General features: G+C 39.8%; 21 non-coding genes across 21 annotated transcripts; all 21 read left to right on the forward strand.

The window, feature by feature from the left end:
* The first annotated feature begins 423 nt into the window (after positions 1 to 423).
* On the forward strand, positions 424 to 512 carry trnay-gua. The gene is given in 2 exon segments: positions 424 to 460; positions 477 to 512. It is a non-coding gene; the product is annotated as a tRNA-Tyr (tRNA).
* Positions 513 to 746: 234 nt separating this feature from the next.
* trnay-gua lies at positions 747 to 836 on the forward strand. The gene is given in 2 exon segments: positions 747 to 783; positions 800 to 836. It is a non-coding gene; the product is annotated as a tRNA-Tyr (tRNA).
* Positions 837 to 1,180: 344 nt separating this feature from the next.
* Positions 1,181 to 1,269, forward strand: trnay-gua. The gene is given in 2 exon segments: positions 1,181 to 1,217; positions 1,234 to 1,269. It is a non-coding gene; the product is annotated as a tRNA-Tyr (tRNA).
* A 289-nt stretch (positions 1,270 to 1,558) lies between these two features.
* Positions 1,559 to 1,647, forward strand: trnay-gua. The gene is given in 2 exon segments: positions 1,559 to 1,595; positions 1,612 to 1,647. It is a non-coding gene; the product is annotated as a tRNA-Tyr (tRNA).
* Positions 1,648 to 5,850: 4,203 nt separating this feature from the next.
* trnay-gua lies at positions 5,851 to 5,939 on the forward strand. Its single transcript is given in 2 exon segments — positions 5,851 to 5,887; positions 5,904 to 5,939. It is a non-coding gene; the product is annotated as a tRNA-Tyr (tRNA).
* Positions 5,940 to 6,211: 272 nt separating this feature from the next.
* Positions 6,212 to 6,300, forward strand: trnay-gua. Its single transcript is given in 2 exon segments — positions 6,212 to 6,248; positions 6,265 to 6,300. It is a non-coding gene; the product is annotated as a tRNA-Tyr (tRNA).
* Positions 6,301 to 6,975: 675 nt separating this feature from the next.
* trnay-gua lies at positions 6,976 to 7,064 on the forward strand. Its single transcript is given in 2 exon segments — positions 6,976 to 7,012; positions 7,029 to 7,064. It is a non-coding gene; the product is annotated as a tRNA-Tyr (tRNA).
* Positions 7,065 to 7,301: 237 nt separating this feature from the next.
* On the forward strand, positions 7,302 to 7,390 carry trnay-gua. The gene is given in 2 exon segments: positions 7,302 to 7,338; positions 7,355 to 7,390. It is a non-coding gene; the product is annotated as a tRNA-Tyr (tRNA).
* Positions 7,391 to 8,260: 870 nt separating this feature from the next.
* trnay-gua lies at positions 8,261 to 8,349 on the forward strand. The gene is given in 2 exon segments: positions 8,261 to 8,297; positions 8,314 to 8,349. It is a non-coding gene; the product is annotated as a tRNA-Tyr (tRNA).
* A 1,885-nt stretch (positions 8,350 to 10,234) lies between these two features.
* Positions 10,235 to 10,323, forward strand: trnay-gua. The gene is given in 2 exon segments: positions 10,235 to 10,271; positions 10,288 to 10,323. It is a non-coding gene; the product is annotated as a tRNA-Tyr (tRNA).
* Positions 10,324 to 11,270: 947 nt separating this feature from the next.
* On the forward strand, positions 11,271 to 11,359 carry trnay-gua. The gene is given in 2 exon segments: positions 11,271 to 11,307; positions 11,324 to 11,359. It is a non-coding gene; the product is annotated as a tRNA-Tyr (tRNA).
* Positions 11,360 to 13,057: 1,698 nt separating this feature from the next.
* On the forward strand, positions 13,058 to 13,146 carry trnay-gua. Its single transcript is given in 2 exon segments — positions 13,058 to 13,094; positions 13,111 to 13,146. It is a non-coding gene; the product is annotated as a tRNA-Tyr (tRNA).
* Positions 13,147 to 13,383: 237 nt separating this feature from the next.
* trnay-gua lies at positions 13,384 to 13,472 on the forward strand. Its single transcript is given in 2 exon segments — positions 13,384 to 13,420; positions 13,437 to 13,472. It is a non-coding gene; the product is annotated as a tRNA-Tyr (tRNA).
* A 1,397-nt stretch (positions 13,473 to 14,869) lies between these two features.
* On the forward strand, positions 14,870 to 14,958 carry trnay-gua. The gene is given in 2 exon segments: positions 14,870 to 14,906; positions 14,923 to 14,958. It is a non-coding gene; the product is annotated as a tRNA-Tyr (tRNA).
* A 661-nt stretch (positions 14,959 to 15,619) lies between these two features.
* trnay-gua lies at positions 15,620 to 15,708 on the forward strand. The gene is given in 2 exon segments: positions 15,620 to 15,656; positions 15,673 to 15,708. It is a non-coding gene; the product is annotated as a tRNA-Tyr (tRNA).
* Positions 15,709 to 15,945: 237 nt separating this feature from the next.
* On the forward strand, positions 15,946 to 16,034 carry trnay-gua. Its single transcript is given in 2 exon segments — positions 15,946 to 15,982; positions 15,999 to 16,034. It is a non-coding gene; the product is annotated as a tRNA-Tyr (tRNA).
* Positions 16,035 to 18,166: 2,132 nt separating this feature from the next.
* trnay-gua lies at positions 18,167 to 18,255 on the forward strand. Its single transcript is given in 2 exon segments — positions 18,167 to 18,203; positions 18,220 to 18,255. It is a non-coding gene; the product is annotated as a tRNA-Tyr (tRNA).
* A 236-nt stretch (positions 18,256 to 18,491) lies between these two features.
* trnay-gua lies at positions 18,492 to 18,581 on the forward strand. Its single transcript is given in 2 exon segments — positions 18,492 to 18,528; positions 18,545 to 18,581. It is a non-coding gene; the product is annotated as a tRNA-Tyr (tRNA).
* A 1,001-nt stretch (positions 18,582 to 19,582) lies between these two features.
* trnay-gua lies at positions 19,583 to 19,671 on the forward strand. The gene is given in 2 exon segments: positions 19,583 to 19,619; positions 19,636 to 19,671. It is a non-coding gene; the product is annotated as a tRNA-Tyr (tRNA).
* A 677-nt stretch (positions 19,672 to 20,348) lies between these two features.
* Positions 20,349 to 20,437, forward strand: trnay-gua. Its single transcript is given in 2 exon segments — positions 20,349 to 20,385; positions 20,402 to 20,437. It is a non-coding gene; the product is annotated as a tRNA-Tyr (tRNA).
* Positions 20,438 to 20,731: 294 nt separating this feature from the next.
* Positions 20,732 to 20,820, forward strand: trnay-gua. Its single transcript is given in 2 exon segments — positions 20,732 to 20,768; positions 20,785 to 20,820. It is a non-coding gene; the product is annotated as a tRNA-Tyr (tRNA).
* Positions 20,821 to 21,037: the final 217 nt, after the last annotated feature.

Genomic DNA, 21,037 nt, shown 5'->3' on the forward strand with positions numbered 1-21,037 from the left:
CACGTTCAATACTTTGTAATAGAACACTGTTTACTTGTTCTTCAGATATGGAGGATACAAAGCGCTCTTGGGTATCAGGTTCATTGGTTATCGTACCATTTAAGTTATGTGTTCTCTTCGATAGCTCAGTTGGTAGGGAGGACTGTAGGTTGATAGTTGCAGGCATCCTTAGTTGGCTGGTTTAATTCGGCTCGAAGGAAGTAGTTTTCATTGTAAATTGTGTTATAAGATGGAAATGATGATACATCATTGGAAAGTTACTTTGTACCATTATTTAGTTAAAATATACGTAGATTAAGACAGGTGGCTGTTACCTTCAAAACTTTGCAATAGAACTTGTTACTAGTTCTTCAGATATGGAGAATAAAAAACCGTCTTGGGTATCAGGTTCGGCGGTTATCGTACCATTTAAGTTACGTGTTCCCTTCGATAGCTCAGTTGGTAGAGCGGAGGACTGTAGGTTGATAGTTGTAGGCATCCTTAGGTTGCTGGTTTAATTCCGGCTCAAAGGCAGTAGTTTTTATTGTTGCAAATTGTGTTATGGAGATGGAGAATGATGAAGCGTCGTTGGAAAGTTACTTTGTACCATTATTTAGTTAACATATATGTAGATTAAGACAGGTGGCTGTTTGTCACGTTCAATACTTTGTAATAGAACACTGTTTACTTGTTCTTCAGATATGGAGGATACAAACGCTCTTGGGCATCAGGTTCCGTGGTTATCGTACCATTTAAATGCTGTGTTCTCTTCGATAGCTCAGTTGGTAGAGCGGAGGACTGTAGGTTGATAGTTGTAGGCATCCTTAGGTTGCTGGTTCAACTCTGGCTCGAAGGAAGTAGTTTTCATTGTTGCAAATTGTGTCACGGTGTTATAGAGATGGAGAATGATAATGCATCATATAGAAGTTACTTTGTACCATTATTTAGTTAACATATACGTAGATTAAGACAGGTGGCTGTTTGTCACGTTCAATACTTTGTAATAGAACACTGTTTACTTGTTCTTCAGATATGGAGGATACAAACGCTCTTGGGTATCAGATTCCGTGGTTATTCTTCAGATATGGAGGATACAAAAGCGCTCTTAGGTATCAGGTTGGTTATTCTTAAGATATGGAGGATACAAGCGCTCTTAATGGTATCAGGTTCGCGGTTATCGTACCATTCAAGCGCTGCTTTCCCTTCGATAGCTCAGTTGGTAGAGGGGAGGACTGTAGGTTGATAATTGCAGGCATCCTTAGGTGGCTGGTTTAATTCCGGCTCGAAGGAAGTAGTTTTCATCGTTGCAAATTGTGTTATAGAGATGGTAGAATGATGATACATCATTGGAAAGTTACTTTGTACCATTATTTAGTTAAAGTATACGTAGATTAAGACAGGTGGCTGTTTCTTACCTTCAAAACTTTGCAATAGAAGACTCTGTTTACTAGTTCTTCAGATATGGAGGATACAAACGCTCTTGGGTATCAGGTTCCGTGGTTATTCTTCAGATATGGAGGATACAAACGCTCTTGGGTATCAGGTTCGGCGGTTATCGTACCATTTAAGTGATGCGTTCCCTTCGATAGCTCAGTTGGTAGAGCGGAGGACTGTAGGTTGATAAGTGTAGGCATCCTTAGGTCGCTGGTTCAACTCCGGCTCGAAGGAAGTACTTTTCATTGTTGCAAATTGTGTCACGGTGTTATAGAGATGGAGAATGATGATGCATCATAGGAAAGTTACATTGTACCATTATTTAGTTAACATATATGTAGATTAAGACAGGTGGCTGTTTGTCACGTTCAATACTTTGTAATAGAACACTGTTTACTTGTTCTTCAGATATGGAGGATACAAACGCTCTTGGGCATCAGGTTCCGTGGTTATCGTACCATTTAAATGCTGTGTTCTCTTCGATAGCTCAGTTGGTAGAGGGGAGGACTGTAGGTTGATAGTTGTAGGCATCCTTAGGTTGCTGGTTCAACTCTGGCTCGAAGGAAGTAGTTTTCATTGTTGCAAATTGTGTCACGGTGTTATAGAGATGGAGAATGATTGCATCATTGGAAAGTTACTTTGTACCATTATTTAGTAAACATATACGTAGATTAAGACAGGTGGCTGTTTGTCACGTTCAATACTTTGTAATAGAACACTGTTTACTTGTTCTTCAGATATGGAGGATACAAACGCTCTTGGGTATAGTTCGTTTATTAATATGAATACAAATCTTAGTATAGGTGTTATTCTCAGATATGGAATACAACGCTCTTAGGTGATTAAAGTGGTTTATCGTACCATTCAAGCTGCTGTTTCCTTCGATAGCTCAGTTGGTAGGGGAGGACGGTAGGTTGATAATTGCAGGCATCCTTAGGTGGCTGGTTTAATTCGGCTCGAAGGAAGTAGTTTTCATCGTTTGCAAATTGTGTTATAGAGATGGTAGAATGATGATACATCATTGGAAAGTTACTTTGTACCATTATTTAGTTAAAGTATACGTGAATTAAGACAGGTGGCTGTTTCTTACCTTCAAAACTTTGCAATAGAAGACTCTGTTTACTAGTTCTTCAGATATGGAGGATACAAACGCTCTTGGGTATCAGGTTTCGTTTATAGTACCATTTAAGTGCTGTGTTCCTTCGATAGCTCAGTTGGTAAGCGGAGGACTGTAGGTTGATAAGTGTAGCACATCGTGGTTAAACTTCCGGCTCAAAGGAAGTACTTTTCATTGTTGCAAATTGTGTCACGGTGTTATAGAGATGGAGAATGATGATGCATCATAGGAAAGTTACATTGTACCATTATTTAGTTAACATATATTAGATTAAGACAGGTGGCTGTTTGTCACGTTCAATACTTTGTAATAGAACACTGTTTACTTGTTCTTCAGATATGGAGGATACAAACGCTCTTGGGTATCAGGTTCCGTGGTTATTCTTCAGATATAGAAAATTAGTATATAGGTTATTCTTCAGATATGGAGGATACAAACGCTCTTGGGTATAAGGTTGGTTTATCGTACCATTCAAAGCTGCTTTCCCTTCGATAGCTCAGTTGGTAGGGGAGGACTGTAGGTTGATAATTGCAGGCATCCTTAGGTGGCTGGTTTAATTCGGCTCGAAGTAGGGTTTTCATCGTTGCAAATTGTGTTATAGAGATGGTAGAATGATGATACATCATTGGAAATTTTTTGCCTTATTTAGTTTAAAATATTAGATTAAGACAGGTGCTGTTTCTTACCTTCAAAACTTTGCAATAGAATCTGTTTACTAGTTAATATGGAATAAAGTCTGGTATCAGGTTCGTGGTTATTCTTAATATGAATAAAAGCTCTTGGTTATAGTTTTGTGGTTATTACCATTTAAGTGCTTGCGTTCCTTCGATAGCTCAGTTGGTAGAAGCGGGGACTGTAGGTTGATAAAGTGTAGGCATCCTTAGGTCCCTGGTTCAACTCCGCTCCGAAGGAAGTACTTTTCATTGTTGCAAATTGTGTCACGGTGTTATAGAGATGGAGAATGATGATGCATCATAGGAAAGTTACATTGTACCATTATTTAGTTAACATATATGTAGATTAAGACAGGTGGCTGTTTGTCACGTTCAATACTTTGTAATAGAACACTGTTTACTTGTTCTTCAGATATGGAGGATACAAAGCGCTCTTGGGCATCAGGTTTCCGTGGTTATCCTCATTTAAATGCTGTGTTCTCTTCGATAGCTCAGTTGGTAGAGGGAGGACTGTAGGTTGATAGTTGTCGCATCCTTAGGTTGCTGGTTCAACTCTGGCTCGAAGGAAGTTTTTCATTGTTGCAAATTGTGTACGGTGTTATAGAGATGGAGAATGATGTGCATCATTGGAAAGTTACTTTGTACCATTATTTAGTAAACATATCGTAGATTAAGACAGGTGGCTGTTTGTCACGTTCAATACTTTGTAATAGAACACTGTTTACTTGTTCTCAGATATGGAGGATACAAACGCTCTTGGGTATCAGAGTTTATTCTCAATATGGAGATACAAAGCTTAAGGTTGTGTTATTCTTCAGATATGGTGGATACGAAAGAGCTCTTGGGTATCAGGTTGCGGTTATCGTACCATTCAACGCTGCTTTCCCCGTATAGCTCAGTTGGTAGGGGAGGACTGTAGGTTGATAATTGCAGGCATCCTTAGGTGGCTGGTTTTAATTCCGGCTCGAAGGAAGTAGTTTTCATCGTTGCAAATTGTGTTATAGAGATGGTAGAATGATGATACATCATTGGAAAGTTACTTTGTACCATTATTTAGTTAAAATTATCGTAGATTAAGACAGGTGGCTGTTTCTTACCTACAAAACTTTGCAATAGAAGACTCTGTTTACTAGTTCTTCAGATATGGAGGATAACAATCTTGGGTATCAAGTTCATGGTTATCGTACCATTTAAGTGCTGTGTTCCCTTCGATAGCTCAGTTGGTAAGCGGAGGACTGTAGGTTGATAATTGTAGGCATCCTTAGGTCGCTGGTTCAACTCGCCGCGAAGGAAGTACTTTTCATTGTTGCAAATTGTTCACGGTGTTATAGAGATGGAGAATGATGATGCATCATAGGAAAGTTACATTGTACCATTATTTAGTTAACATATATGTAGATTAAGACAGGTGGCTGTTTGTCACGTTCAATACTTTGTAATAGAACACTGTTTACTTGTTCTTCAGATATGGAGGATACAAACGCTCTTGGGTATCAGGTTCCTGGTTATTCTTCAGATATAAACTTTGGTAATTTATATGAAAACAGCTCTTAATTATAAGGTTAGTTATTCGTACCATTTAAGCGCTGCTTTCCCTTCGATAGCTCAGTTGGTAGGGGGAGGACTGTAGGTTGATAATTGCAGGCATCCTTAGGTGGCTGGTTTAATTCCGCTCGAAGGAAGTAGTTTTCATTGTTGAAAATTGTGTTATAGAGATGGTAGAATGATGATACATCATTGGAAAGTTACTTTGTACCATTATTTAGTTAAAGTATACGTAGATTAAGACAGGTGGCTGTTTCTTACCTTCAAAACTTTGCAATAGAAGTACTGTGTTTACTAGTTCTTCAGATATGGAGGATACAAAACGCTCTTGGGTATCATGTTGGAAGTTATCATTACCATTTAAGTGCTGTTTTCTCTTCTTGATAGCTAGTTGGTAAAGCGGAGGACTGTAGGTTGATTGTAGTAGTACTTTCATTGTTGCAAATTGTTATCACGATTTTTATAGAGATGGAGAATGATGATGCATCATAGGAAAGTTACATTGTACCATTATTTAGTTAACATATATGTAGATTAAGACAGGTGGCTGTTTGTCACGTTCAATACTTTGTAATAGAACACTGTTTACTTGTTCTTCAGATATGGAGGAAAAAACGCTCTTGGGCATCAGGTTCCGTGGTTATTCATTACCATTTAAATGCTGTGTTCTCTTCGATAGCTCAGTTGGTAGAGGGAGGACTGTAGGTTGATAATTTGTAGGCATCCTTGCGTTCGCTGGTTCAATTCTGGCTTCGAAGGAAGTAGTTTTCATTGTTGCAAATTGTGTGGGGTTTTGAGATGGAGAATGATGATGCATCGTTGGAAAGTTACTTTGTACCATTATTTAGTAAACATATCGTGAATTAAGACAGGTGGCTGTTTGTCACGTTCAATACTTTGTAATAGAACACTGTTTACTTGTTCTTCAGATATGGAGGATACAAACGCTCTTGGGTATCAGGTTCCGTGGTTATTCTTCAGATATGGAGGATACAAACGCTCTTGGGTATCAGGTTCGGCGGTTATTCTTCAGATATGGAGGATACAAACGCTCTTGGGTATAAGGTTCGGCGGTTATCGTACCATTCAAGCGCTGCTTTCCCTTCGATAGCTCAGTTGGTAGAGGGGAGGACTGTAGGTTGATAATTGCAGGCATCCTTAGGTGGCTGGTTTAATTCCGGCTCGAAGGAAGTAGTTTTCATCGTTGCAAATTGTGTTATAGAGATGGTAGAATGATGATACATCATTGGAAAGTTACTTTGTACCATTATTTAGTTAAAGTATACGTAGATTAAGACAGGTGGCTGTTTCTTACCTTCAAAACTTTGCAATAGAAGACTCTGTTTACTAGTTCTTAGATATGGAACAAGCTGTAAGGTTGTGTTATTCTTCAGATATGGAGGATACAAACGCTCTTGGGTATCAGGTTCGGCGGTTATCGTACCATTTAAGTGCTGCGTTCCCTTCGATAGCTCAGTTGGTAGAGCGGAGGACTGTAGGTTGATAAGTGTAGGCATCCTTAGGTCCCTGGTTCAACTCCGGCTCGAAGGAAGTACTTTTCATTGTTGCAAATTGTGTCACGGTGTTATAGAGATGGAGAATGATGATGCATCATAGGAAAGTTACATTGTACCATTATTTAGTTAACATATATGTAGATTAAGACAGGTGGCTGTTTGTCACGTTCAATACTTTGTAATAGAACACTGTTTACTTGTTCTTCAGATATGGAGGATACAAACGCTCTTGGGCATCAGGTTCCGTGGTTATCGTACCATTTAAATGCTGTGTTCTCTTCGATAGCTCAGTTGGTAGAGGGGAGGACTGTAGGTTGATAGTTGTAGGCATCCTTAGGTTGCTGGTTCAACTCTGGCTCGAAGGAAGTTGTTTTCATTGTTGCAAATTGTGTCACGGTGTTATAGAGATGGAGAATGATTGCATCATTGGAAAGTTACTTTGTACCATTATTTAGTAAACATATACGTAGATTAAGACAGGTGGCTGTTTGTCACGTTCAATACTTTGTAATAGAACACTGTTTACTTGTTCTTCAGATATGGAGGATACAAACGCTCTTGGGTATCAGATTCCGTGGTTATTCTTCAGATATGGAGGATACAAACGCTCTTGGGTATCAGGTTCGGCGGTTATTCTTCAGATATGGAGGATACAAACGCTCTTGGGTATAAGGTTCGGCGGTTATCGTACCATTCAAGCGCTGCTTTCCCTTCGATAGCTCAGTTGGTAGAGGGGAGGACTGTAGGTTGATAATTGCAGGCATCCTTAGGTGGCTGGTTTAATTCCGGCTCGAAGGAAGTAGTTTTCATCGTTGCAAATTGTGTTATAGAGATGGTAGAATGATGATACATCATTGGAAAGTTACTTTGTACCATTATTTAGTTAAAGTATACGTAGATTAAGACAGGTGGCTGTTTCTTACCTTCAAAACTTTGCAATAGAAGACTCTGTTTACTAGTTCTTCAGATATGGAGGATACAAACGCTCTTGGGTATCAGGTTCGGCGGTTATCGTACCATTTAAGTGCTGTGTTCCCTTCGATAGCTCAGTTGGTAGAGCGGAGGACTGTAGGTTGATAAGTGTAGGCATCCTTAGGTCGCTGGTTCAACTCCGGCTCGAAGGAAGTACTTTTCATTGTTGCAAATTGTGTCACGGTGTTATAGAGATGGAGAATGATGATGCATCATAGGAAAGTTACATTGTACCATTATTTAGTTAACATATATGTAGATTAAGACAGGTGGCTGTTTGTCACGTTCAATACTTTGTAATAGAACACTGTTTACTTGTTCTTCAGATATGGAGGATACAAACGCTCTTGGGCATCAGTTGGGGTTATCGTATTCATTTAAATGCATAGCTCATTAGTAGAGGAGGACTGTAGGTTGATAATTGTAGGCATCCTTGGTTGCTGGTTCAACTCTGGCTCGAAGGAAGTAGTTTTCATTGTTGCAAATTGTGTACGGTGTTATAGAGATGGAGAATGATGATGCATCATTGGAAAGTTACTTTGTACCATTATTTAGTAAACATATCGTGGATTAAGACAGGTGGCGGTTTTCTCCGTTCAATACTTTGTAATAGAACACTGTTTACTTGTTCTTCAGATATGGAGGATACAAAACGCTCTTGGGTATCAGGTTCGTGGTTATCGTACCATTTAAATGCTGTTTTCCCTTCGATAGCTCAGTTGGTAGAGGGAGGACTGTAGGTTGATAATTGCAGGCATCCTTAGGTCGCTGGTTCAACTCTAGTTCCGAAGGAAGTAGTTTTCATTGTTGCAAATTGTGTGTTATAGAGATGGAGAATGATTGCATCATTGGAAAGTTACTTTGTACCATTATTTAGTTAATATGTAGATTAAGACAGGTGGCTGTTTGTCACGTTCAAAACTTTGTAATAAAACACTGTTTACTTGTTCTTCAGATATGGAGGATACAAACGCTCTTGGGTATCAGGTTCCGTGGTTATCGTACCATTTAAGTGCTGTGTTCCTTCGATAGCTCAGTTGGTAGAGCGGAGGACTGTAGGTTGATAAGTGTAGGCATCCTTAGGTCGCTGGTTCAACTCCGGCTCGAAGGAAGTACTTTTCATTGTTGCAAATTGTGTCACGGTGTTATAGAGATGGAGAATGATGATGCATCATAGGAAAGTTACATTGTACCATTATTTAGTTAACATATATGTAGATTAAGACAGGTGGCTGTTTGTCACGTTCAATACTTTGTAATAGAACACTGTTTACTTGTTCTTCAGATATGGAGGATACAAACGCTCTTGGGCATCAGGTTCCGTGGTTATCGTACCATTTAAATGCTGTGTTCTCTTCGATAGCTCAGTTGGTAAGGGAGGACTGTAGGTTGATAATTGAGGCATCCTTAGGTTGCTGGTTTAATTCCGCTCAAATTTTATTTGCAAATTGTTATAGAATGGAAATGATGATCATGATGATGTATAGGTTGTTATACATATTCCTATAGCTAGTTGGTAGAATGGTTGATAATTGTAGGCATCCTTAGGTGGCTGGTTTAAACTCCCTGCGCAAGTAGTTTTCATTGTTGCAAATTGTGTACGGTGTTATAGAGATGGAGAATGATGATGCATCATTGGAAAGTTACTATTGTACCATTATTTAGTAAACATATACGTAGATTAAGACAGGTGGCTGTTTGTCACGTTCAATACTTTGTAATAGAACACTGTTTACTTGTTCTTCAGATATGGAGGATACAAACGCTTTGGGTATCAGGTTCGTGGTTATTCTTCAGATATGGAGGATACAAACGCCTTTGGGTATCAGGTTCGCGGTTATTCTTCAGATATGGAGGATACAAACGCCTTTGGGTATCAGGTTCGGCGGTTATCGTACCATTTAAGCTGCTGCTTTCCTTTCGATAGCTCAGTTGGTAGAGGGAGGACTGTAGGTTGATAATTGCAGGCATCCTTAGGTCGCTGGTTTAATCTCGGCTCGAAGGAAGTAGTTTTCATCGTTGCAAATTGTGTTATAGAGATGGTAGAATGATGATACATCATTGGAAAGTTACTTTGTACCATTATTTAGTTAAAGCATATAGCGATTAAGACAGGTGGCTGTTTGTTACCTTCAATACTTTGTAAATAGAAGACTCTGTTTACTAGTTCTTCAGATATGGAGGATACTACAAACGCTCTTGGGTATCAGGTTTCGGTTGTTATCGTATTCATTTAAAAGTGCTGTGTTCCTCTCGATAGCTCAGTTGGTAGAGCGGAGGACTGTAGGTTGATAATTGTAGGCATCCTTAGGTCGCTGGTTCAACTCTCGCCGAAGGAAGTAGTTTTCATTGTTGCAAATTGTGTCACGGTGTTATAGAGATGGAGAATGATTGCATCATTGGAAAGTTACTTTGTACCATTATTTAGTAAACATATATGTAGATTAAGACAGGTGGCTGTTTGTCACGTTCAATACTTTGTAATAGAACACTGTTTACTTGTTCTTCAGATATGGAGGATACAAACGCTCTTGGGTATCAGGTTCGTGGTTATTCTTCAGATATGGAGGATACAAACGCTTTTTGGTATCAGGTTCGGCGTTATTCTTCAGATATGGAGGATACAAAGGCTTTTGGGTAATCAGGTTCGCGTTATCGCATTCATTCGCTTTCCCTTCGATAGCTCAGTTGGTAGAGGGAGGACTGTAGGTTGATAATTGCAGGCATCCTTAGGTGGCTGGTTTAATCTCGGCTCGAAGGTGAGTTTTCATCGTTGCAAATTGTGTTATAGAGATGGTAGAATGATGATACATCATTGGAAAGTTACTTTGTACCATTATTTAGTTAAAGTATACGTAGATTAAGACAGGTGGCTGTTTCTTACCTTCAAAACTTTGCAATAGAAGACTCTGTTTACTAGTTCTTCAGATATGGAGGATACAAACGCTCTTGGGTATCAGGTTCGGCGGTTATCGTACCATTTAAGTGCTGTGTTCCCTTCGATAGCTCAGTTGGTAGAGCGGAGGACTGTAGGTTGATAATTGTAGGCATCCTTAGGTCGCTGGTTCAACTCCGGCTCGAAGGAAGTACTTTTCATTGTTGCAAATTGTGTCACGGTGTTATAGAGATGGAGAATGATGATGCATCATAGGAAAGTTACATTGTACCATTATTTAGTTAACATATATGTAGATTAAGACAGGTGGCTGTTTGTCACGTTCAATACTTTGTAATAGAACACTGTTTACTTGTTCTTCAGATATGGAGGATACAAACGCTCTTGGGTATCAGGTTCGGCGGTTATTCTTCAGATATGGAGGATACAAACGCTCTTGGGTATCAGGTTCGGCGGTTATTCTTCAGATATGGAGGATACAAACGTTTGTATAAGGTTCGCGGTTATCGTACATTCATCTGCTGCTTTCCCTTCGATAGCTCAGTTGGTAGAGGGGAGGACTGTAGGTTGATAATTGCAGGCATCCTTAGGTGGCTGGTTTAATTTCGGCTCGGGAAGTTTTCATCGCTGTAAATTGTGTTATAGAGATGGTAGAATGATGATACATCATTGGAAAGTTACTTTGTACCATTATTTAGTTAAAGTATAATGTAGATTAAGACGGGCTGTTTCTTACCTTCAAAACTTTGCAATAGAAGACTCTGTTTACTAGTTCTTCAGATATGGAGGATACAAACGCTCTGGGTATCATGTTCCATGTTATCGTACATTTAAGTCTGTGTCCCTCTCGATACAGTTGGTAGAGCCGGAGGACTGTAGGTTGACTGTAGGTAGTACTTTTCATTGTTGCAAATTGTGTCACGGTGTTATAGAGATGGAGAATGATGATGCATCATAGGAAAGTTACATTGTACCATTATTTAGTTAACATATATGTAGATTAAGACAGGTGGCTGTTTGTCACGCCTAATACTTTGTAATAAAACACTGTTTACTTGTTCTTCAGATATGGAGGATACAAACGCCTTTGGGATCATCAGGTTCGTGGTTATCGTACCCATTTAAATGCTGTGTTCCCTTCGATAGCTCAGTTGGTAGAGCGGAGGACTGTAGGTTGATAATTGTAGGCATCCTTAGGTCGCTGGTTCAACTCTGGCTCGAAGAAAAGTACTTTTATTGTTGCAAATTGTGTCACGGTGTTATAGAGATGGAGAATGTGATGATCGTAGCGGAAAGTTACTTTGTACCATTATTTAGTAAACATATACGTAGATTAAGACAGGTGGCTGTTTGTCACGTTCAATACTTTGTAATAGAACACTGTTTACTTGTTCTTCAGATATGGAGGATACAAACGCTCTTGGGTATCAGGTTCGGCGGTTATTCTTCAGATATGGAGGATACAAACGCTCTTGGGTATCAGGTTCGGCGGTTATTCTTCAGATATGGAGGATACAAACGCTCTTGGGTATAAGGTTCGGCGGTTATCGTACCATTCAAGCGCTGCTTTCCCTTCGATAGCTCAGTTGGTAGAGGGAGGACTGTAGGTTGATAATTGCAGGCATCCTTAGGTGGCTGGTTTAATCTGCCCGGCGAAGTAGTTTTCATCGTTGCAAATTGTGTTATAGAGATGGTAGAATGATGATACATCATTGGAAAGTTACTTTGTACCATTATTTAGTTAAAGTATACGTATGATTAAGACAGGTGGCTGTTTCTTACCTTCAAAACTTTGCAATAGAAGACTCTGTTTACTAGTTCTTCAGATATGGAGGATACAAACGCCTTAAGTATCAGGTTTCGTGGTTATCTCATATGTGTTCCTCATAGCCAGTGGAGAGGGAGGACTGTAGGTTGAACTGTAGGAAGTACTTTTCATTGTTGCAAATTGTTCGTTAGAGATGGAGAATGATGATGCATCATAGGAAAGTTACATTGTACCATTATTTAGTTAACATATATGTAGATTAAGACAGGTGGCTGTTGTCACGTTCAATACTTTGTAATAGAACACTGTTTACTTGTTCTTCAGATATGGAGGATACAAACGCCTTTGGGTATCAGGTTCCGTGGTTATCGTACTACTTAAATGCTGCGTTCCTCTCGATAGCTCAGTTGGTAGAGCGGAGGACTGTAGGTTGATAAGTGGTAGGCATCCTTAGGGTCGCTGGTTCAACTCCTGCCTGGCGCGAAGAAGTATTCATTGTTGCAAATTGTGTCACGGTGTTATAGAGATGGAGAATGATGATGCATCATTAGGAAAGTTACATTGTACCATTATTTAGTTAACATATATGTAGATTAAGACAGGTGGCTGTTTGTCACGTTCAATACTTTGTAATAGAACACTGTTTACTTGTTCTTCAGATATGGAGGATACAAACGCTTTTGGGCATCAGGTCGTGGTTATGCATCATTTAAATGCTGTAAAAAAAATGAAATATCAAGATGATGTATCAGGTTGGGTTATCATAATTATGTTTTCCTTCGATAGCTCAGTTGGTAGAGGGAGGACTGTAGGTTGATAGTTGTAGGCATCCTTAGGGTCGCTGGTTCAACTTCCGCCGAAGGAAGTAGTTTTCATTGTTGCAAATTGTGTACGGTTATAGAGATGGAGAATGATGATGCATCATTGGAAAGTTACATTGTACCATTATTTAGTTAACATATATGTAGATTAAGACAGGTGGCTGTTTGTCACGTTCAATACTTTGTAATAGAACACTGTTTACTTGTTCTTCAGATATGGAGGATACAAACGCTCTTGGGTATCAGGTTCGGCGGTTATTCTTCAGATATGGAGGATACAAACGCTCTTGGGTATCAGGTTCGGCGGTTATCGTACCATTCAAGCGCTGCTTTCCCTTCGATAGCTCAGTTGGTAGAGGGGAGGACTGTAGGTTGATAATTGCAGGCATCCTTAGGTGGCTGGTTTAATTCCGGCTCGAAGGAAGTAGTTTTCATCGTTGCAAATTGTGTTATAGAGATGGTAGAATGATGATACATCATTGGAAAGTTACTTTGTACCATTATTTAGTTAAAGTATACGTAGATTAAGACGGGTGGCTGTTTCTTACCTTCAAAACTTTGCAATAGAAGACTCTGTTTACTAGTTCTTCAGATATGGAGGATACAAACGCTCTTGGGTATCAGGTTCGGCGGTTATCGTACCATTTAAGTGCTGTGTTCCCTTCGATAGCTCAGTTGGTAGAGCGGAGGACTGTAGGTTGATAATTGTAGGCATCCTTAGGTCGCTGGTTCAACTCCGGCTCGAAGGAAGTACTTTTCATTGTTGCAAATTGTGTCACGGTGTTATAGAGATGGAGAATGATGATGCATCATAGGAAAGTTACATTGTACCATTATTTAGTTAACATATATGTAGATTAAGACAGGTGGCTGTTTGTCACGTTCAATACTTTGTAATAGAACACTGTTTACTTGTTCTTCAGATATGGAGGATACAAACGCTCTTGGGTATCAGGTTCCGTGGTTATTCTTCAGATATGGAGGATACAAACGCTCTTGGGTATCAGGTTCGGCGGTTATTCTTCAGATATGGAGGATACAAACGCTCTTGGGTATAAGGTTCGGCGGTTATCGTACCATTCAAGCGCTGCTTTCCCTTCGATAGCTCAGTTGGTAGAGGGGAGGACTGTAGGTTGATAATTGCAGGCATCCTTAGGTGGCTGGTTTAATTTCGCTCGAAGGAAGTAGTTTTCATCGTTGCAAATTGTGTTATAGAGATGGTAGAATGATGATACATCATTGGAAAGTTACTTTGTACCATTATTTAGTTAAAGTATACGTAGATTAAGACAGGTGGCTGTTTCTTACCTTCAAAACTTTGCAATAGAAGACTCTGTTTACTAGTTCTTCAGATATGGAGGATACAAACGCTCTTGGGTATCATGTTCGGCGGTTATCGTACCATTTAAGTGCTGTGTTCCCTTCGATAGCTCAGTTGGTAGAGCGGAGGACTGTAGGTTGACTGTAGGTAGTACTTTTCATTGTTGCAAATTGTGTCACGGTGTTATAGAGATGGAGAATGATGATGCATCATAGGAAAGTTACATTGTACCATTATTTAGTTAACATATATGTAGATTAAGACAGGTGGCTGTTTGTCACGTTCAATACTTTGTAATAAAACACTGTTTACTTGTTCTTCAGATATGGAGGATACAAACGCTCTTGGGCTAATTGAGGTTCGCGTGGTTATCGTACTCATTTAAATGCTGTGTTCTCTTCGATAGCTCAGTTGGTAGAGGGAGGACTGTAGGTTGATAATTTCAGGCATCATTAGGGTCGCTGGTTCAATTCTGGCCAAGGAAGTAGTTTTCATTGTTGCAAATTGTGTAATGATGTTGAGATGGAGAGTATGAATGTTCATTGGAAAGTTACTTTGTACCATTATTTAGTAAACATATACGTAGATTAAGACAGGTGGCTGTTTGTCACGTTCAATACTTTGTAATAGAACACTGTTTACTTGTTCTTCAGATATGGAGGATACAAACGCTCTTGGGTATCAGATTCCGTGGTTATTCTTCAGATATGGAGGATACAAACGCTCTTGGGTATCAGGTTCGGCGGTTATTCTTCAGATATGGAGGATACAAACGCTCTTGGGTATAAGGTTCGGCGGTTATCGTACCATTCAAGCGCTGCTTTCCCTTCGATAGCTCAGTTGGTAGAGGGGAGGACTGTAGGTTGATAATTGCAGGCATCCTTAGGTGGCTGGTTTAATTCCGGCTCGAAGGAAGTAGTTTTCATCGTTGCAAATTGTGTTATAGAGATGGTAGAATGATGATACATCATTGGAAAGTTACTTTGTACCATTATTTAGTTAAAGTATACGTAGATTAAGACAGGTGGCTGTTTTCTTACCTTCAAAACTTTGCAATAGAAGACTCTGTTTACTAGTTCTTCAGATATGGAGGATACAAATTTGTATCAGGTTGTATTCTTCAGATATGGAGGATACAAACGCCCTTGGGTATCAGGTTCGCGGTTATCGTATTCATTTAAGTGCTGCATCTCTCTCGATAGCTCAGTTGGTAGAGCGGAGGACTGTAGGTTGATAAGTGTAGGCATCCTTAGGTCGCTGGTTCAACTCCTCGCTCAGGAAGTACTTTTCATTGTTGCAAATTGTGTCACGGTGTTATAGAGATGGAGAATGATGATGCATCATAGGAAAGTTACATTGTACCATTATTTAGTTAACATATATGTAGATTAAGACAGGTGGCTGTTTGTCACGTTCAATACTTTGTAATAGAACACTGTTTACTTGTTCTTCAGATATGGAGGATACAAACGCTCTTGGGTATCAGGTTCGGCGGTTATTCTTCAGATATGGAGGATACAAACGCTCTTGGGTATCAAGGTTCGGCGGTTATCGTACATTCACGCTACTGCTTTCCCTTCGATAGCTCAGTTGGTAGAGGGGAGGACTGTAGGTTGATAATTGCAGGCATCCTTAGGTGGCTGGTTCAATTCCGGCTCGAAGGAAGTAGTTTTCATCGTTGCAAATTGTGTTATAGAGATGGTAGAATGATGATACATCATTGGAAAGTTACTTTGTACCATTATTTAGTTAAAGTATACGTAGATTAAGACGGGTGGCTGTTTCTTACCTTCAAAACTTTGCAATAGAAGACTCTGTTTACTAGTTCTTCAGATATGGAGGATACAAACGCTCTTGGGTATCAGGTTCGGCGGTTATCGTACCATTTAAGTGCTGTGTTCCCTTCGATAGCTCAGTTGGTAGAGCGGAGGACTGTAGGTTGATAATTGTAGGCATCCTTAGGTCGCTGGTTCAACTCCGACTCGAAGGAAGTACTTTTCATTGTTGCAAATTGTGTCACGGTGTTATACAGATGGAGAATGATGATGCATCATAGGAAAGTTACATTGTACCATTATTTAGTTAACATATATGTAGATTAAGACAGGAGGCTGTTTGTCACGTTCAATACTTTGTAATAGAACACTGTTTACTTGTTCTTCAGATATGGAGGATACAAACGCTCTTGGGTATCAGGTTCCGTGGTTATTCTTCAGATATGGAGGATACAAACGCTCTTGGGTATCAGGTTCGGCGGTTATTCTTCAGATATGGAGGATACAAACGCTCTTGGGTATAAGGTTCGGCGGTTATCGTACCATTCAAGCGCTGCTTTCCCTTCGATAGCTCAGTTGGTAGAGGGAGGACTGTAGGTTGATAATTGCAGGCATCCTTAGGTGGCTGGTTTAATCTTCGCCTCGGCAAAGTAGTTTTCATCGTTGCAAATTGTGTTATAGAGATGGTAGAATGATGATACATCATTGGAAAGTTACTTTGTACCATTATTTAGTTAAAGTATACGTAGATTAAGACAGGTGGCTGTTTCTTACCTTCAAAACTTTGCAATAGAAGACTCTGTTTACTAGTTCTTCAGATATGGAGGATACAAACGCTCTTGGGTATCATGTTCGGCGGTTATCGTACCATTTAAGTGCTGTGTTCCCTTCGATAGCTCAGTTGGTAGAGCGGAGGACTGTAGGTTGACTGTAGGTAGTACTTTTCATTGTTGCAAATTGTGTCACGGTGTTATAGAGATGGAGAATGATGATGCATCATAGGAAAGTTACATTGTACCATTATTTAGTTAACATATATGTAGATTAAGACAGGTGGCTGTTTGTCACGTTCAATACTTTGTAATAAAACACTGTTTACTTGTTCTTCAGATATGGAGGATACAAACGCTCTTGGGCATCAGGTTCCGTGGTTATCGTACCATTTAAATGCTGTGTTCTCTTCGATAGCTCAGTTGGTAGAGGGGAGGACTGTAGGTTGATAATTTCAGGCATCATTAGGTCGCTGGTTCATTTCTGGCTCGAAGGAAATAGTTTTCATTGTTGCAAATTGTGTTATGGAGATGGAGAGAAGCGTCATTGGAAAGTTACTTTGTACCATTATTTAGTAAACATATACGTAGATTAAGACAGGTGGCTGTTTGTCACGTTCAATACTTTGTAATAGAACACTGTTTACTTGTTCTTCAGATATGGAGGATACAAACGCTCTTGGGTATCAGGTCTCGGTTATTCTTCAGATATGGAGGATACAAACGCTCTTGGGTATCAGGTTCGCGGTTATTCTTCAGATATGGAGGAGACTAAACGCCTTTGGGTATAAGGTTCGGCGGTTATCGTACCATCTCGCTTTCCCTTCGATAGCTCAGTTGGTAGAGGGGAGGACTGTAGGTTGATAATTGCAGGCATCCTTAGGTGGCTGGTTTAATTCGCCTCCGGCGGAAGTAGTTTTCATCGTTGCAAATTGTGTTATAGAGATGGTAGAATGATGATACATCATTGGAAAGTTACTTTGTACCATTATTTAGTTAAAGTATACATAGATTAAGACAGGTGGCTGTTTCTTACCTTCAAAACTTTGCAATAGAAGACTCTGTTTACTAGTTCTTCAGATATGGAGGATACAAACGCTCTTGGGTATCAGGTTCCGTGGTTATTCTTCAGATATGGAGGATACAAACGTTTTGGTATCAGGTTCGGGCGTTATCGTACCACTTAAGTGCTGTTCCTCTCGATAGCTCAGTTGGTAGAGCGGAGGACTGTAGGTTGATAAGTGTGGCATCCTTAGGTCGCTGGTTCAACCTCGCCCGAAGGAAGTACTTTTCATTGTTGCAAATTGTGTCACGGTGTTATAGAGATGGAGAATGATGATGCATCATAGGAAAGTTACATTGTACCATTATTTAGTTAACATATATGTAGATTAAGACAGGTGGCTGTTTGTCACGTTCAATACTTTGTAATAGAACACTGTTTACTTGTTCTTCAGATATGGAGGATACAAACGCTCTTGGGTATCAGGTTCGGCGGTTATTCTTCAGATATGGAGGATACAAACGCTCTTGGGTATCAGGTTCGGCGGTTATCGTACCATTCAAGCGCTGCTTTCCCTTCGATAGCTCAGTTGGTAGAGGGGAGGACTGTAGGTTGATAATTGCAGGCATCCTTAGGTGGCTGGTTTAATTCCGGCTCGAAGGAAGTAGTTTTCATCGTTGCAAATTGTGTTATAGAGATGGTAGAATGATGATACATCATTGGAAAGTTACTTTGTACCATTATTTAGTTAAAGTATAATGTAGATTAAGACAGGTGGCTGTTTCTTACCTTCAAAACTTGAATAGAAGACTCTGTTTACTAGTTCTTCAGATATGGAGGATACAAACGCTCTTGGGTATCAGGTTCGGCGGTTATCGTACCATTTAAGTGCTGTGTTCCCTTCGATAGCTCAGTTGGTAGAGCGGAGGACTGTAGGTTGATAAGTGTAGGCATCCTTAGGTCGCTGGTTCAACTCCTGGCCCGGAGGTACTTTTCATTGTTGCAAATTGTGTCACGGTGTTATAGAGATGGAGAATGATGATGCATCATAGGAAAGTTACATTGTACCATTATTTAGTTAACATATATGTAGATTAAGACAGGTGGCTGTTTGTCACGTTCAATACTTTGTAATAGAACACTGTTTACTTGTTCTTCAGATATGGAGGATACAAACGCCTTTGGATATCGGTCTCGTGGTTATTCTTCAGATATGGAGGATACAAACGCTCTTGGTATCAGGTTCGGTATTATTCTTCAGATATGGAGGATATTAGAAACATTAAAGTTAATTATTATAAAATATATGAAAAAAGGTGGGTTGAGTTATACTTTAAAACATGATTTCAGATATGGAGGAAAAACGTAAAATCTTGGGCATCAGGTTCCGTGGTTATCGTACCATTTACATGCTGTGTTCTCTTAGATAGCTCAGTTGGTAGAGGGGAGGACTGTAGGTTGATAATTGCAGGCATCCTTAGGTGGCTGGTTTAATTCCGGCGCTAAAGGAAGTAGTTTTCATTGTTGCAAATTGTGTCACGGTGTTATGGAGAATGATTATGCATCATTGGAAAGTTACATTGTACCATTATTTAGTTAACATATATGTAGATTAAGACAGGTGGCTGTTTGTCACGTTCAATACTTTGTAATAGAACACTGTTTACTTGTTCTTCAGATATGGAGGATACAAACGCTCTTGGGTATCAGGTTCCGTGGTTATTCTTCAGATATGGAGGATACAAACGCTCTTGGGCATCAGGTTCCGTGGTTATCGTACCATTTAAATGCTGTGTTCTCTTCGATAGCTCAGTTGGTAGAGGGGAGGACTGTAGGTTGATAATTGCAGGCATCCTTATGTTGCTGGTTTAATTCCGGCTCAAAGGCAGTAGTTTTCATTGTTGCAAATTGTGTTATAGAGATGGAGAATAATGATCATGATGATGGGTATCAGGTTCGGCGGTTATCGTACCATTTAAGTTATGTGTTCCCTTCGATAGCTCAGTTGGTAGAGCGGAGGACTGTAGGTTGATAAGTGTAGGCATCCTTAGGTCGCTGGTTCAACTCCGGCTTGAAGGAAGTAGTTTTCATTGTTGCAAATTGTGTCACGGTGTTATAGACATGGAGAATGATTATGCAACATTGGAAAGTTACATTGTACCATTATTTAGTTAACATATATGTAGATTAAGACAGGTGGCTGTTTGTCACGTTCAATACTTTGTAATAGAACACTGTTTACTTGTTCTTCAGATATGGAGGATACAAACGCTCTTGGGTATCAGGTTCCGTGGTTATTCTTCAGATATGGAGGATACAAACGCTCTTGGGTATCAGGTTCGGCGGTTATAGTACCATTTAAGCGCTGTGTTCCCTTCGATAGCTCAGTTGGTAGAGCGGAGGACTGTAGGTTGATAAGAGTAGGTATCCTTAGGTTGCTGGTTTAATTCCGCCTCAAAGGCAGTAGTTTTCATTGTTGCAAATTGTGTTATAGAGATGGAGAATGATGATCATGATGATGGGTATCAGGTTCGGGGGTTATCGTACCATTTAAATGCTGTGTTCTCTTCGATAGCTCAGTTGGTAGAGGGAGGACTGTAGGTTGATAATTGCAGGCATCCTTAGGTTGCTGGTTTAATTCCGGCTCAAAGGCAGTAGTTTTTATTGTTGCAAATTGTGTTATAGAGATGGAGAATGATGATCATGATGATGGGTATCAGGTTCGGCGGTTATCGTACCATTTAAGTTATGTGTTCCCTTCGATAGCTCAGTTGGTAGAGTGGAGGACTGTAGGTTGATAAGTGTAGGCATCCTTAGGTCGCTGGTTCAACTCCGGCTCGAAGGAAGTTGTTTTCATTGTTGCAAATTGTGTCACGGTGTTATAGAGATGGAGAATTACGATGCATCATTGGAAAGTTCCTTTGTACCATTATTTAGTTAACATATACCTAGATTAAGACAGGTGGCTGTTTGTCACGTTCAATACTTTGTAATAGAACACTGTTTACTTGTTCTTCAGATATGGAGGATACAAATGCTCTTGGGTATCAGGTTCCGTGGTTATTCTTCAGATATGGAGGATACAAACGCTCTTGGGTAACAGGTTCGGCGGTTATAGTACCATTTAAGCGCTGTGTTCCCTTCGATAGCTCAGTTGGTAGAGCGGAGGACTGTAGGTTGACAATTGCAGGCATCCTTAGGTGGCTGGTTTAATTCCAGCTCGAAGGAAGTAGTTTTCATCGTTGCAAATTGTGTTATAGAGATGGAGAATGATGATGCATCATTGGAAAGTTACTTTGTACCATTATTTAGTGAACATATATGTAGATTAAGACAGGTGGTTGTTTGTCACGTTCAAAACTTTGTAATAGAACACTGTTTACTTGTTCTTCAGATATGGAGGATACAAACGCTCTTGGGCATCAGGTTCCGTGGTTATTCTTCA

Source organism: Perca fluviatilis, chromosome 7, assembly GCF_010015445.1.
Source record: "Perca fluviatilis chromosome 7, GENO_Pfluv_1.0, whole genome shotgun sequence".
Lineage (NCBI taxonomy): Eukaryota > Metazoa > Chordata > Actinopteri > Perciformes > Percidae > Perca > Perca fluviatilis.